Below are 12500 nucleotides of genomic sequence, written 5' to 3'. Positions count from 1 at the left end.
TAACAATAATTAGTGCGTATCAGGTATTCATCTGCTTATACTGTCCTCCTGAAGTGGATTTTTATTTAGGTTAATAGGTTCACTAAATTACTAGGCTAACCGCACAAGACCCCTTACAAGCTTTGCTGTTATTATCCAAATTGCACCTAATTTTTGATCCCTATGGGGTAGGGGATGGCTTAGGTTTATGCCTATGCCTTTGAATATTTTACAGACTGCCCCTGTCCATAAGAGACATGAACACTACCTCAGGAGTGAATTTATGATTCCCATGTGTTGATCCAAACTGTGTTTGAAGAGGGTCAAGGAAGGAAACTTGTTCCAGAGAAGGAGTAATTTCTGAAAAAAACAAACTGCCTCTACAGCATGTTTTGTTCATGTCACAGACAAGGTTTAGATCCTTAGATTGGGTGGCCCTCATGCAGTTCATCTTGCGATGTATAACAGTTCCATCAGGGCTGGATTTGAGAGTGCCTTGTAGGTTAGGCATAGATCACCTCTTAATAGTTGATAGGAGACAGAGTACAGGATAGGGCTTTTAGTTGATCCACATAGAATTTTTTGTTTAAACCCTGTAAATTGTTTTTTTGTAAGGAACCTCTGAGGCTGCTCCAGCTGTTGCAGTACATGCTGAAAGGTGCATTGTACTCTATTATTGATCTGATGAGGTTAGAGTACAGTGGAACTATAACTTCCTTGGATCTGGATGCCATACTTTTACTTACAAGTTGTACTACATTGAAAGAGTTCCTCACCATCTATCTGTGTGTCCAGATTTCTCACCTCTGAGTCCATTCTTAGTGGTGTGCTATTAATGTTGTCATTTGCAGGGGTATTTGAATTCCCAAAAGGTATGATTATACATTTTTTTGCATTTAGTTTTAGGTCTTGACTCTGACACCAATCATTTGTCTAAGTCAGATCCTTCTGAAGTGTTTCTACATCACTTGAGGATTGAGTGATTGCCCCCAACTTGCAGTTGTCAGCAAAGTTAGTCAGCCAAAGGACTTCTACATTAGCCTTGATTTCACAGAAGTATATTCAGAACACTAGAGGTCCCAGCACTGAGCCCCTGTGATACACCACTAGTAAATGAAGTCTTGCTGGATCTGATTTGCAAATTCTAACAACGTGTCCTGTCCATGAGCCATTTGGCTGTCCAACTGGTTATATAAGCATCTATACCTAGTTTTGTGAGTTTATCTAAAACAAACAAGTGAGGAAATATGTCCAAAGCTTTAGCCAGGTCAGGTTAGGCAGTATGCAAAGTTTTACCCTCACTGATGGTTCTAGTGACTTTCTTAAACAAGTCCATCAGAATGAGTAAGCATGACCTGCCCTTGACAAAGTTGACAAAGCAGAATGGGGTTGTGTCCACTGTTTGAAGGTTTCATATGTCCTTATTTATCAGATCCATGAGTATTCTTTACATGGTCTTGCATATAAGACAAATCAAACTTATGTCTCTGTTATTTCCTGAGTCTGCTGATGGTCCCTCTTTATGCAGAGGGATGACTGTTACTGTCCTCTAATCCGCAGGGATAAAGCCGGTTTGAAGGCTGTGTGTGGTTAAACAGAGATCTTAGTGGACCTGATAGGTCCTTTCTCAAGCTATTTAAGAGGCCTCATGGGATGCTGTTGTGGCCCACTGAAACTGTTTTTTTTTTAACATTAGAGAGCTCATTGGTGACCTGTTCTTTTGTGATGACTAGTAGAGGAATGGTGGAGAGTATTTCTTGGGAGGTAACTAGAGGTGATGGGGAGGTGAAATTTAAGCTGAATTTATAGGTCAGCAGATTTTCTTTTATCTTCTGGCTGGGTATAGGTGATGCTGTGTACAACTCACTCTGCACATTGCTGGGGGTTGCCCTTATGACTGTGGACATAACTGAAAACTGTCATGATTATCCTTAGCTTGGGAGATTATTTGTGCCTTAAAATTCACTTTTGAAGACTTGGCTAGTCCCCTGATTAGCCTGTTAATTTTATTATTTAACATTTGTTAACTGGGAATGTCCAATTTGGAACAAAGCCAATTTTCAGTGGAGGCCCCAGGAGAAATGCTCCAGATGTATGTCTTTGCAACATGGGAGGAAACCCACACAAACACAGGGAGGATATGCAGACTCCACACAGAAGGCACCCCAGCTGAGAATTGAACCAGAGAACCTCTTGCTGTGAGGCAACAATGCTACCGCTGCACCATTTAGAATAATGAGGAACTTTTTTCTGTTATGTATATTCTATCTTACTTATAGACAGAATTTTCTTTCTGTTTATACCAAGGGATCCCACCAAGGTTGCTTGTTTTTGCAGTTTATCCTAGGTTTATTTTGGTTTGATACTGCCATTTCTATGCAATTGTTTATATGGTCATATATGGCTTTTGTGTACACATCTGCATAGGCGTCTGTGTTTTCTGGGTTTGGGGGAGCTTGGAAATTAGCTATGCCATTGCTTAATAGCATGTAGTTTATCTTAGAAAAGTTCTTAAAGGTTAAGGGGTTAGATGGGGTTCCAGTTTTATATTTATTGCAAGGAAGACTGCTTTGTGATCTGATCTACCCAGTGATGACATTATACTTCGGGGGGGGGGGTTTAACACTCTCCCATATGTGTGGGTACCAGGTCTGGGATATCTGTACCCCTAGTGGGAGTGCAGACTAACTACTCCAGGGCATTTGTATTGATAAAGTATTGAAATATTTTAGCTTACATGTTAGTGGTCATACATGCTTCCCAGTCCATGGAGGGGTTTTTGAAATCACTCATGAGTATGGTATTGAGCTGAATGGTAAGTGATTATATTAAGTATGAGGTATGGTTTTCCTCATTCATGGTGGGGGACCTATAGCTAGAAGGGATACAGTAAGGGATTCTTCCCATGGTTAGCTGGACATGGAGCAGCCCAAGCATATCATATTATTTAACCAGTTTTGAAGTGTGCTTGTTTTTTATGTAGATGGATACACATCCATATTTTGTCCTTTCATGCAAAGTGGGAGGTCGGAATGTGTGAAAGGCATTACAGGCTTGCACTGTTGGGGTGTTTTCCGTGGCTTTGAACCATGTCTCAGAAACTGCTCAGATGACAGCATTCTCCAAAGTGAAGAGAGCTCCCATGGAGTATAGTTTCTTGCTGAGACTGCTAGCATTAAGCAGTAATGCCTTTAGGCTTATCCTGAGCAGATTTTGCTATGCTGGAAGGTTTGTCTGTTTGGCAGTGCCTAAAAAAGGCACTAGAGGGGTGGATAATATTTTGGCCAATATCCAAAAGCCTAATGGTAACAGATGAAGACCACCCCTGGCAAAGCAGCATAGCCTGATAATCATGCTCTTCCAAATCGCCATAGTTATTAGTAAAGGATGTAACATTTGCTGAAGATTCTATGGGCCTCTCAAAGCGTTGTCCTTATAACTCAGCACCCACATCCATCAAATAGATTTTTTTTAAGATTTCTCATCACTTTTATTTGCCCTAAGTATATACTCTGCTTCCCCTAAATCAAAACTTGTTTGCACCTATAACATTATATTTGTGTTCAAAAAGTAAATGTGAACAAAGCATTGCAGGCAAAACTTCAGTCCAAAAGTCACTCTTGGCCAGTTGCACTGACGGTAGCTCTCATACTTCATGTGATGGATGTGATGGTAAACCCTTCCTTCACCTCTGAAGACATTGATTGCTTTTACATTTCTTATTGATAGCTCTGTTTATACTTTAACTGTGTAATCTTTTGTTGTCAGTTCTTTAGTCCTCCTCCTCACAGATGATCACGGATTGTATTTATAGGAAATGGAGTATCATTATTCATAGCAGCATTACTTTTTTGTAGTTATAGTTGCAATACCCACATATGAGTGTCCATGTGCTAAGAGTCTTCCTCTCAAGGGCTTACTCAGATAAGAAAGAAGATAGATTTGTAGATGCAGCTGAAGAAGAATGCTTGACAAAGGAAAACACAATGATATTTTCAAGTTTTGCATTCTGTTTAGAAGGTAAGTCTGTGGGGACATAGAAGTTACTTTTGTGAAGATGACCCAGGAACCAAGAAAAAGGTCATACAATATGCAAGTAGGGATGGATGAAATTCAGACAGAGCTCAGTACTTTCATGGACCAACAAATTAACTATGTTACTTTGCAACTTCCATCCTTAGAAAGATGTAAAAGAAATGTTGAAAGAGAACTTTACAGAGCACTCAAAGATGGTCAGATCTTAGAATTTAGGATATGCTGCCTCAGAGACTTACAAATCCAAAGACTTAATTGAAAAAATGAAAGTGTATAATATGCAAACTAATCTTAAGAAGGGCCAGTGTGCACTGACAAAGTGAAGAAAAAAAAAAAGAAAACAGAATTTGGAACATATCACTGCAAAAGTGTGAAAACTGAAGGAAGTAAGTTTGCACTGCTGTCTAAGGAAGAAAGTGACAGGAAAAAAGCCTCAAAAAGCAGCAAGATGTTCAGTAAATTTGCTATTAAGCACTGTAGACTGCGCATGCAAAGATGCAGCAAGAGATATAAAGGTCTGATAAAATGAAAGTCATGCAGAAAAGCCAGCAGACACTGTAAAAAGAAACAGAAAAGTTTTGAACATGATGTTTCCTCTCTGTATTGCAAAGCAAATCAGTTAATCATCAAAAGCCGTGTAAGGTAACAACTTCTAATGAAGACACAGTGAGGTGCTGACTTTTTCATAGAATTTGAGATAAGATATATGTTAGGTAGTTTAGGGGTAATGCAGTTTTAATGAAAACTAGTATAGCTTTCAATATAAAATTGAAATTGACCCATTTACTAATATTAAATGATTCATACATGTAATTTTAGATATAGAACCTATTAATAATATACCAAAGAAATTAATCAGTGTGTGTGTTTGCACACATACACACAAACAAATACACACACAGACACACACAGACACACACACACATTATAACTATAGATATATATATATATATATATAGATATATATATATATATATATATATAGAGAGAGAGAGAGATATAGATATATAGAGAAAGCATGAGATAAGTATATTTAAAATGCTGACACACCTCAAGAGCAAAGGAAGTTATAACCCACCTATACCCAGCACTTATCTGGCTGATAATTGAGTTAAATGCCCCATCTGGCATTTATCGTACTAAGCGCCTGCAGCAATTAGAGAGACCTCAGAGGTTTCTAACAAAGAAAATCAAGGGCTTTCATGATGGGCCTTACACGGACTGAGTATAGAGTTGTTAGGGGAGACTTATGCCTGGCCTACAGATCAACCCAAGACCCAAACCTAATGAACTTACTGCATATCCATAAATCAAATGGGTCTAGGGCTACCCATTCCAGGGATTTAAATATAGCCTATGACTTAAATAGGACATACTGGAGGGACAGATTTATCTCCCAGCGACTGCCATGTCTTTGGAACAGGCTACCAGTTCATGTGAAGCAGAGCACCTCTATGACACTGTTCAAGAGGAACCTGGATGTGTGGATGGGGCACCATAAATTCTTACTGGGGATAGTGCCCACAATTCTCTTGGACATGGGCAGTCATCACTAAACACAATCATGAGTATTGACTAGTACTTCTACTGTATTACATTTGGTTGAAATGGCTATGCTTAAAATGACCTCTGGATAGATAGCCTAGTAATCTTCTATGATCCTATAATCCTATGACACATATACAGACTCTCGTAGTACAGAAAACAAAAAATAGACAGTTCATAATGCAGACACATCAAAATACAGATACTCAAAATACAGGTAAAACAACTAAATCCACATTAAATTAAGCACAAAAAAAACAGGCAAACACTTTACTCCTGCGCATGCTGTATTTACACTGAAATATGCTAAAATAAAACAAAGAAACTTCAAAGTGTACAAATACCATAAGTTGTGGTTTGTCTAAGTAGGGGTAGTGTTATGAAAAGGACTTTTCTAAGGTAAGATGGGGGTTAAGTTAGATTTAGGGTTAGGGACAGGGTTAGCAGGATTAGCACACATTACTAAGATGGTGCAGGGAGCAACAGGTGGTGCAGGGAGGCAGCAGTGATAAACCAACAGCTTGATTCATGCATTCAGTATAAGAACAGAAGAGGTGATAAAAGGCAATGATGCTCATATAGAGGTCCATAATCAAAACCAGGAGAAGGAAGTTAGGGGAAAAAATCTCCAATTAGGCTGTGACTAGTCAGTAAAAAGGTTTGTGTCTGTTATCAGAAACTTACTTCCATGATAGAGTAAAATAAGCCCAAAACTGTAAGAGATGTCAGTATAGAGAGTGAAGGTAAGCCGATATTGTAAAAATCAGTACAAAACGTCCACACAGAGACTTACAATAAGTGTCAGCACAGAAACAGATATAGAAGAAAGACAGTACTTAAGTGAGGACTCCAAGATCAAAGAAATTATAGTAAATCCTAAATGTGACACAGAGAAGGAAATGTAGAGTTCTAAACCCATTTCTGGTGGGGCAAAGCAGAAAACTCAAGTAAAGAATGTAAACAACACATATTTCTAAATGAGTGGAAAAAGTAAAAAAAAAAGAATGTATATTTTCTTCTGAAATATCACTTGCAGAGGGAAGGCAACATACAGAAGGAAAAGAAAGTAAGTGAGATGTGTACTGTCACACTAAGACAGAGTAGGAACATAAAAGGGAACAGACTACTCAAGAAGCTTGCATAAACACCACATAAATTAAAACAAACAATCTTTATCAAGACCTATCCATTAGAACAGACAGAAAAGCTGCAGTGGCAGGGGTTTTGATTGAAGAAGCGATGCCTTCTACTTCAAGACAAATTACTGAAGAAAGCAACTTTGAACTAGTGGACTTACAAGTTAGTTGCATTAGCTTTAAAAAACACAGAGGAGAAAATAATACCTTAAGTAGTGCAAGAGAGAATATAACCATTGTTACTTACAACAGTCTGTATTAAAAGATGACCTCTTATATATAATAAATAAAAATATGGAACAAATTCTACATCAGTTATTCCTAGCAAAACACCCAAGTAATGAAGCCAGCCCATAGTGACATGTCTGAATGTCACCTCAGAATGGACAAAACTGAATCAGCAGCATTAGTCAGATTTTTACTGGCCAGACTTAATGATTATGTTAGAAAGTTTGTGTGTTTCACATCCAGAATTTCAGAAACATGCCCTCCTTTCAGGATATGAGTCCCTTGACTGAACACATAAGGGTGCTATTTGTTTGCATTCCTAGAGATTTTGCAGAGCCACTTTTAAAATCTGCCAATGGCTATTAGCATAGACTATTAATAATTGACCGTGCTCCAGAGTTTCAAGAAGCAATCTCATTGTGCAAAGCTAACATTAAGACAATTGCCAAAGAACTGGTACTGTTGTTTTCTAGAGTGGGTATAAAAAGAGACACTTATTGGCCATGGAGCTCCCTTTATGTCAAGTGTATTGCTTTAGTTATGACAGAGCTTTAAAGTCATATAGTTAAAGACATCAGAAAACTATCTGCAGACTGATGGATTAGTAGAGGTTAAACAAAACACTGAAGTCAGTGATAAGCAAAAATTATTGACACAAATGGGAAGAAACAGGACAAGTTATTATTCTATACATATTTTTTTTTTCTTTTTGCTGTGAGAGGTGCCACAGGCCTCAACTGGGATTTATCCCAATTTGAAGTTTTGTACAACAGGCATTTTAAAAAGATGCAATGTAAAAGTTTAATGGAACACCATATTAGTTTGCAGGACAGACTAAAGTTGGTTATAACCATAGTAAAGGAACACAATAAGAATGCCTGACTGAGAGGTCAAGTACTAATTCTACTATTAGTGCCAAGCTCTGAGACAAATGACTAAGTAGTAATGAATGCAGTGATCTGTAAGTGCCATCCACTGAGAACTAATTTTTGGCTAAATGTCAAGGGTCATTTGAGGTGATTGAAAATATAAATGCAGTGAAATGTTAGATGAGATAGCCACAAAAGTGAATAATAGAGGAAATATAGCATATTAATGTACTGAGCAATGGAAAAATGGGAAACGTTCAGTGGTAATCCTGTAAACTAATTTTTTTTTTAAAGAGAGACCAGAGGATCTCTGCCTGAAGTTTGAAGAATCCCTGTAAAAAGTACAAAGGCAGGATGATGTAACATAACAAAAAATAATGTCTGGAAGGTGAAGGTTAGATTGAAACCCCTCAGAGTATGAGGGCTACCAAAACAGACAGTAAGAGAAGAAATTCAAAAGAGACCATCAGTGATCATCTTCCTACCTTTGGTATAGGGCAGCAAACCAATAGCCAAATACAACCACAACATAAGCAGGCACACAACTTTATCAAATTCCAAGTTAAAACATTTATTTCCCATCTTCAACTATGTAACTAGAGTATTCTAAAAAAGAATTGTCTATAGAGGAGGCAGTATCAGAATTTAACAAAATATTTTTAAATATACTAAATTAATTGCCTCCCAACAGAACAAAAATTATAAAATCTAACCTATCACCTTGGTTAACAAAACAAACCAAACAACGTATGCTCTTCAGGGACAACATTTGGAAACAATGGTCAAAAAACAAATCTTAAGGTAAGTGGCAAAACTTCAGACATCTCAGAAACAATGCCAAATCTCAATAGAAAAAAAAATCTTCTCAGCTAATCACCAAGAAAACACCAACATAACCCAAAGCTCTTATCGGCATCACTGAAAACTATTCAACATCCTGGTCAAACAACTATATCACCCTCAACTAATAACAACACCAACAGCAACACTGTCACTCAGTTCAACAACTATGTCACCCAAACAGTTTTATTTTTAAAAAGGATCACCCTTCCTCTACCCCCTGACATTCACTCAGCTAAATGATCTCACATTGTTCACCTTTAAACCTGTCCCTACCATAGCAATCTAAAAAATTTCCAAAATCTAAAACCCATTAAGTCTAGATTCAGATAACCTTCCTGGTAAATACTTAAAATTGCAACAGACTCACTGACCTATGCAGTCTCTGTACTCATGAACCATTCCATTACAGAAAGCCTTGTCACAACCCTCCGGACAAAATACTATATCATACCGCCTAAATAAGGGTTGAAATTCAAGACAATTCTCTAACCACAAACCTATCACAAAGCTGTCTTTTATATAAAAAATCCTAGAAAAATGTATTCTGACACAGCTCCACAGTACAGTGAATTGAGCAGTATAAACTGTAGTAAAAGTTGTTTAAAATGTTGGCAATAAACAGAATATCAGCTGTAGACATACTCTGTTTTAAATATTGAAAAGGGGATCAGTTGGATAGATTTGGTACTAGAATTATTAACAATTTATACCTTGGAAAAACATAACTTCAGAAAAGCATGTTACTAATAATTTGGGAAATATGGAATGTGATAAATTATCAGCTAGAATAGTTAAGAATGCAGCCTGATACTGTACCACAACAAAATTAATTAAAGTTAATATTTTAACTGATGGAAGTGAGGTTCCAAGTCTGCTTGACTTATGTAGTAAGATAATGCTGATAAAGCCACAGTACGGATGCAAAACGAAAACCCTTACCAATAAACCAGTTGAAGTAGTATGTGTTAATGGAGGTAAAAAAACAGTATCCTATTACTCATCTAGAAATGTACACAATGTTTAGAAATGTAGTTCATCCCATTACTGGGATACTCAACTTCACATATGATGCAATAATAGGGAAAGTCACACAGTTGTCAGAATGAAGTCCTTTTGATAGATGTTCTTATAAGTACTGGGGAGGGAAAAAAGCAGATTATAAACCTAACTAGGAATAAACATGGGGGGTGAAGTACTAGGTACATTAACATTAGCAATAGAATGTATAAGCTTGACAAAGGGCATGACATAGTGTTAGAAAGCCCTAAATGTACAGATAGAGATACAAAAAAATAACTACACAATTTAAACAGATGTGTCAGCACACACCTATGAGAGAGGAAGAGGGACTTCAACCAGAAAGTGTTTCAAAATAGAGAGTACAAATACTAGCAGAACTGAAAAGAAAGAATCATCCACTGGAATAGTGTATTCTGAGAGAATGATGTTAGGAGGTATGAAAAGTGCACAACTTGAGAAGAATTCTAAATGTTCTGTCAAGCTAAAACAGGAAACCACAGAAATAGAGAATTCTAAGCTGTAGGTGGGTGTTAAGGAAGAAAAATGTACAAGAAAGGAAGATTTCTCTAATGCTATGAAAGAGGAAGAGAGTTAGTGTAAATGTTAGGCAGAATGTGCAGTAACAAATAGTAGACAACATACGGAATACATAAAGTCAGGTCAGAAAATCATACAGTGAATATTGAACAACAATCATAGGATATTGAACACCAAGTAAAGTACAGTCAATAGTGATAACCAATGGTAAAGATGTTAAGCATTTTAAATAAGGACAAAAGACTAAGAGAAAGGAGAGATTTTGCATGTTGGGGGTAGATTATGAAATAGAATTAAAGTAGGGAGATATCGGAGAAGTAACTGGTGCTTTGGCTAATAAGAGAAGGGAGGAAAGGAAAGAGGAAAAAAGATCAAGGGAAAGAGAAGGGAGAAGGAAGAGCGGGAGGAGAAAGAAATATAAGGAAGGAGTAACAGGTATTGACAGCCTGGTGTTAAGGCATGTACAGAGCCAGGAGTTAAGGAGAAATCTCTTTAGAGACTGAATATGTGACTACATAGCATTGTTCTAATATCTGTAGGAATACTGTTCCAAAGCTTGGCTACTGAGTAGGAATATAGGCAGTGACTGTAGATTTTTTCAGTTTATGGATTTCAAGGAGGTGTTTTCCAGATGAGGGAAAGAGAGATATTAGGGAGGTAGTGGATAAGAATGGTGATGGTTGCTGGGCAGGATGAGGATTTGTATGCCATTTTATGAGCAAGGAGGAGTTGGGTGAACTTGAGGTAGTTAGGTAACTCAAGCCAGTTTAAATATCTGAGGGCGGAGCAATGGTGGAAGTTGTATGAAAGACTGGTGGCAAATCTAGCTGCTTTGTTATAGCAAATCTCAAGTTTTGATCTTAAGGAGATATGAATGTTGGTGAAAATGGGTGAGGCATTTAGTAGTGAAGGAAGGTGATATGTATTAGCTAGGGTAACCCTTGAGGAGTTGGGAAGGAATCTGTTTAATCTATGGAGCATGCCCAATTTTTGTGTGTTGTTTTTTATACATTTTTGAATATGAAGATCAAATTTCAGTTGATCATTTCTTATTACACCAAGTAGCTTTGTGTGAGGTATAACTTCAATTTCAGTATTATTGAGAGAGGATATTTTGAAGGTGTCTTTTATGTGTGTTTGAGATTTGGAGAGAAATAAGAGCAGTTTTGTTTAATTTGGATTTAGGAAAAGCTGATTGTCACTAAGTCGTTTTTCAATAGAGTTAAAAACCTGCTGAGTGATAGACTGTAACTGGGAAAGGTTATTAGATGAGCAAATGACAGTAGAGTCATCTGCATATTGGATAAGTGTAGCTTGTTTGGAGGATGATTGTAGATCATATATTTATTTTATTCATTTATTTATTTATTTATTGATGTATTTATTTATTTATTATTTTCATTTTCCATTTGTTGACCGGTTTTGTCCATCTGAGCTGATAGCCCTTTTTCAGCAGAGGCCCAAGGAGAAAAGCTCCACAAGTTAAGAAGGCATCTCTGATCAGTATTAGCAAAAAACTACGGGCACTCATAAAATCGTCTAAGGCCAGTTTCGAGAGAAAAATTGCACAGGACACTAAGGATAATCACAAAACTTTCTTTAGTTATGTTAGGAACCTGGGTGGGAATTCCCAGATATGCTCAGAATTAGTCCAAAATGACAAAAAATACACCAAACCCACAGACATTGCAACCATCCTAGCTGACAGGTTCAGCGCAAACTCCCCCCCCCTCCCCACCAAAAGGGCTAATATCTATCCCAGCAGAGTGCTGCCCCCCTGACATCTCAGATGCTCAGGTAAGAGCTGCCCTCTCCAAAGCAAGAAACACAGCATCAATGGGACCAGACGGTGTCCCGGGCTGCATCCTACATGAACTCCAAGAAGAGCTAAACCCAAACCTAAAACTACTGTTCAATCTCAGCCTTACTACAGGAAATGTACCCAAAGAGTGGCATACAGCAACAGTGGTCCCTCTCCACAAAGGTGGTACCTCAACGGATCCTGGAAACTATCGCCCCATAAGTCTCACTAGCTTGGTCTGCAAAGCTATGGAAAGGATCATCACGGACCTTATAAATAAAGATATTGGGGACCTACAGACACTGGATCCTACCCAGTTTGGCTTTGTTAAGGGCAGATCCTGCCTCTTAAACCTGGTCGATTTCTTTGAAACAGTCACCAAGGCCATTGACAAGGGGAAGGTGGTCCACACAGCCTACCTGGACCTCGTAAAAGCCTTCGATACAATACCCCACTTGGGCATTATAGATAAGCTCACCAGCTTAAATATAAACCCCTATGTCACTA

The sequence above is a fragment of the Protopterus annectens genome, chromosome 11.part0 (genome assembly GCF_019279795.1).
Source record: "Protopterus annectens isolate FY-2018-M chromosome 11.part0, PAN1.0, whole genome shotgun sequence".
In the NCBI taxonomy this organism is placed as follows: Eukaryota; Metazoa; Chordata; order Ceratodontiformes; family Protopteridae; genus Protopterus; species Protopterus annectens.
Note: the sequence above shows the minus strand (reverse complement) of the source record.